At 36.8% G+C, this 5,028-nt stretch overlaps 1 long non-coding RNA gene across 1 annotated transcript; it reads right to left on the bottom strand.

Moving 5' to 3' along the window:
- Positions 1-2,622: 2,622 nt before the first annotated feature.
- On the bottom strand, positions 2,623-4,577 carry LOC132107245 (uncharacterized). Its single transcript, XR_009424254.1, has 2 exons — positions 4,170-4,577; positions 2,623-4,068 (listed from the first exon to the last, which is right to left on the bottom strand). It is a non-coding gene; the product is annotated as an uncharacterized LOC132107245 (long non-coding RNA).
- Positions 4,578-5,028: the final 451 nt, after the last annotated feature.

Raw genomic sequence — 5,028 nt, 5'->3', positions numbered from 1 at the left:
GTGGCGTTTACTAGTGTAATTAATTTTTATGTATAACGATCAGCTGGTTTATGAAAATTAATAGTCACTTGTCAAACAACGCCATCTTGTGGAGACCATAACGTGTTGGGGGTGAAAGAGGACACTCACACTTGTGGCCTGGTAAAACTTTTTACTTCTAATGATGTAATAATAAAGTGGAGTATTCCTTTTTTTTCGAGCCAGATTTTTGTTCCATAAAAACGCATTAAGCTATGGGGCATCATTACACTGCAAATATTTTAATGTTAAAATAAGCATCAAAGAAAATATTAGACTTGTGGGTGGTTTTGATTTTAATTTCTAGTTATTATATAACTGGACGGATCATTACACTGATGGTTCTTAGTTGAATTGCTTTTATAATAAGACCGTAAAGAAAAAAACTGCCACAAGGAGTGATTTATGGGGGTCAGACCTACGAAATAAGCCTGAACAAGCAAAGTCAAAAGGTTTGGGAGTCAGGGTTAGTACATATTTGTATTCATGTAGTATATATATATATTACGTGTTTTTAAACGTCTTATTAAGCTGATTACAAGTCCAAGCGCGTATTTCACCTGTAGGCAAACATAAGATGACGAATAGAAGGTAACCATAGCCACAGTACGCTGTTTTTGCAAATGCGTTATGACGATAATAATGTAATTATGCATTGATGTATTATAGATTTACATAACAAATAAATCTCAAAAGCTTTTTAGATGACGTTTATATTACTGATATTGGCGGGAAATTACAATTTGAAGCTCCTCGACAGATTGTGCCTGAAAAATTACGTTTGTATTTAGCTACATGTTAATCTTGTAGCAGATGTTTTAAATTCTTTAAAAACTCGAGGCGTTTTAAATAAACTGTATAATTTGAAAGTTGATGTAAACATTTGTCACAAGCTTGGTCTTCTGTGACCAACATGGCCTAACCTGTCAGTTTTGCTCATCTCATTGAATAAATAACAATTACCACAGGTTAACGGTATTTGGTCATAACAGTCAATGGTTTCCAACATTGTTTTATTTTATTTGGAATTTTGAATGTTATTTTTTCTAATCCAATGATTTTCATGCAAAGCCCATTGAAATATCTTACTTTGTGTCCCACTGCGTCCCCACGTCCTTCAAGAATCAACATTTACAAAAAATACCAACTCGCTGATTGAAATACAAGGGCAGCTGAATTTAATCTGCGACCTAAATATTCTTTTGATGAAATATGCTAATGTAGGCTACACCTCAGCCTAATGAGGTTGATCTGACATTATGTAGTGTCCTTAAGTACCCTTTGAACGATATAGCATTTTCGACAAGGCCGCAAACGGTTAGTCTCAGAAAGGACATGTTGCTAAAAAGCAGTATAATTTCTAATTTTTCTCTTCTGCGATATCTCATATAAGAGCACTGCTTCGAGGTTACATCATTCACGTCCAGTAGCTATGCCCTTCGTGTCACGCAAACTGCGCGTGTGCATTTCTTTCTTAAACGTTTGAAATGAACTCCAGCTTTGGTAGTCTAGTAGCCTAATGCACGCGTGGTTTATAAAATTATATCTTCATTGTACCCATTTATTGGCTTGAATTGTCTGAACGCTTAATGTGTAAACGCACTGAGCGTGCTGAGGTTAAATATGTTTTATTAATAACATTTAAACCTCTAACGGAAATTATACATTGCGATAACATTGACTTGTAGTCTCGTGGACGAAAGACGTTACAATGCGTTTGGTACAGAAGTTTATATGGTACAGAAATTATTTATGATGCAACATGTTTTCTTTGCTATGTTTTATTGGCGAATATAATCTTGCGCGTTTATCTAATAAAATTTTGTTTAATTGGCCTGTTTAATTAGAAAGGCTATTTGGCAAAAGCCTATAGGCCTTCATTTCCAAAAGCAACCATTAAATGACCTTGAAAAATAAGTTAACGTTTACTGAAAATGGTATAAGGAATACAAGGATGAAACACTGATTTGGACGTTCAGACCTATCTCTAAAAATTACAGAAAAATTAACATCTCATATCAGGTGAAGATTAAATATTATGACAACTGCTGGAATTCATGGCACGTTTAAGGCGCCTATGTGTGCGTTTATATGTAATCGAAATCAGCTTCAGTTTCCATCATCTCATAAACGTGTAGAAACGTGCTGTTTATAACTACTCTCTTTAAAACAAAGGTTCTTATGTGGTCCTCATAAATTCAGTAAATAAACATTAAGAACATGTTTGCTGTGTTCTTGAGTTGGCTTTAAAACGTTCTTGATGTTGCAGGTTCTTCAGATCAATGTTTTTTTTTAAACATACAAAAATATTTTCTAGAGGATAAAAAGTTCTTAGAGGATTTTCAAATGATTCTTCTACAGGCCGTAGTGTTTTTTTTTCAACGCAAAATAGCCTTAAGTGTGGATTTTGCGAACGTCATTTTGATCCTAATTACTGAGAATCATTCAAAAAAAATATATATATAGTGAAAATAGAATTGTAAAACTTTAGAAGATAATGAAAAAGATAATGTCTTAATAAAAGTGTTATGATTAAAAAATATGAAAATATGAAATATGAAGTGGCGAATATTGCGTGAAAAAAAGAAAGAAATTAATGTCTGCTTAGTGTATATTTGACTTTATTGGCAAGCTAAAATCATTTACACAATCATAAATATAATACAAAGGTACATGTTCAATATTTTCAGTGTCCTTATTGAGGAAACATGACAAGTGTAATTTTTGAGGACCAAACTGCTATCGTCCTGAACGTTCAGAAATGTAAAGTATCAGTGCGTTCTGTTTAATTTGGCTGTCACCGTAGGCCTCACAACTTTTCTGTAGATATTATTCTTCATCTTCTCCTGAAGACATCGTATCCCCAAACAGATCTGCAAATGAGACTATTTCTAGATTGTAATCGTCCTATGAATAGACAGTAAATGACAAAATACATCAGACCTCAGGGTAATTGTTAGAACTTTAAACTCATAAACGTACAGTGACACTTAACAACATTCCATGATACGCTCTTTTGCGTAGCACAAAATTATGGAAGAACGCAATGAAATATTAAAAATCAGTTTGGCCGCATTAATGCTTCGGCTTGCATCCACACACGCGCTCCTAGCAAAAACCGACCGAAAGAAAAATAAGAACTGTCATGCATCGCGAACCCAGGACTATATGCGCTATGCTGTTATAAAAACAATCCTCGATGATATTTGCCATCTCTCTTGGCATTCACCGCGTGCCTTAATTGTATGGACATTTAAATCAAGGTCCGCTGTGAACACGAAGAAAAGCAGGCCTGTTTGCAACTACAGTGTTCTGAATCGCACAACTAAGCTACAGCAAAGATGTTGCACCAAAATGTCTACGTCCTTCTCTGACTGGTGTATCATCAGCATCCAACATTGCACAGAGCATCATGCATCCTTAAAAGCATCTGTGCATCACATCATAATTCAAGCAAGCGTTCTCATTTATTACGTTACCTATTTTTTCGAATGCGTTATTTCCACAGGACGGTGCGCATCTCTCCATCATGTGTTGGTGCAACATAAGGCCCGAGTGATGGCAATAAAAAGAAGCGCTCAGTGGCTTGCTGCAGTTGGTCCCTTGCTCAACTCCCATGAGATAAAAAAAAAATAAAAATAGTAGAGGGCCCATCTGGCTCCTCACCAGCTTTGTCAAGTCTTGCATACGCTAAAATGCTAATGACCTATATAGCTCATGCAAAATGCAGCAGAGGTAAGAAAGAAGGGGGAAACTATGAGACTAAACCAGAGACACCGCCGCCTCTTGTGGGGGGTCGGACGGGGTGGGGGCAGTTGAAAGCGCATCAGGAGGGGTAAACTAAATATTGGGAAAAAGTGGAGGGCACCATTTGTCAAAGACAACCTTGCACCTTACACAGAAAGGAACATTCCACGCAAATAGGATTTTAATTAGGCGATCCATTTAGTGACGTCCATTCAGTCTGAAGATCAAAGAACCTATTAATATAGCCTGTCATCATTTGATACAGTGGCGCCTTAATGAATCTACAGTCAACTGTTATATGCGCTAGAAGAAGGAAAAAAGAAACAAGCTTTAGTAAAACAAACGCAGTTGGTTGACGTTAACAATTTGTAAAAACAATGCACATTGATTTCATCAAAACTTACACAAATACACCTTGCGAAGTAGGATATACATAATAGGTTTTCATCCCCCGAGATAATAAGTGTCCATAAATCCAGTTTGGGGAAATGTCCACAAGGCAGTCGGTGCAGAAGAGCGTCCTTCCAAAACCATCAAATGTTCCGCTCGCTTTGCGCACCTTGATGCTGTAGGATGCGACATAAATCATTTCCGCTTACAGTGTTGCATCACTCAAAATTATTCAAGATAAACCGGGGGGAAAAGAAAGCAGATAAAGGCATGTTGGAAGCAAATAGCCAGAGCTGAAGGTTTCTGTGCTCGTAAGCAGAGTCGGTCATCATGTGAAATGGTGTGATGCAGAGCGCGATCTGACAGAGAGGAGGAGAGCAGCCCAGTTTATCACACACGCTGAAGCTCTCCGTCCTGCTCCTCTGTTCCCTTCCCTTCAAAGAGGATTACACTCGTGGAAATAAGTGGCATCTGTCGGGTTCCTAAACATTAGCCGTTTGGAAAATAGTTTCTGCACTTTTCATGATTCACGTGTTTGTTTTATTTCATCGTCGTGATTTCTAAACAAAGCACTTTTTTCTTTCTTATGCATTTCTTGATGCACAAGTCAACGTGCAATTCGTGCGCACGACTTCTCCAACTGGTTTATAATCTAAAGAACAACAAAACTTTTTCAAACTGGACGTTTTTACATTCAAACCCTTATACAAAAATGTAATGCTCTTATGTAATACTGGCAAATTAACCGCGAGCACTTTTAAGAAATATGGTCATCGTGCGCCACGATTCCAATGACTGATCATACTTCGACGTAAACGTTTTCACGTGAAGGAAATATTTTGTTAAAACTGCAGTAAACCTTTAGAAAGTTTT

The sequence above is a fragment of the Carassius carassius genome, chromosome 27 (assembly GCF_963082965.1).
Source record: "Carassius carassius chromosome 27, fCarCar2.1, whole genome shotgun sequence".
Classification (NCBI taxonomy): domain Eukaryota; kingdom Metazoa; phylum Chordata; class Actinopteri; order Cypriniformes; family Cyprinidae; genus Carassius; species Carassius carassius.
The sequence above is the reverse complement of the archived record's forward strand: the minus strand, read 5'-3'. Positions and strand labels throughout refer to the sequence as shown.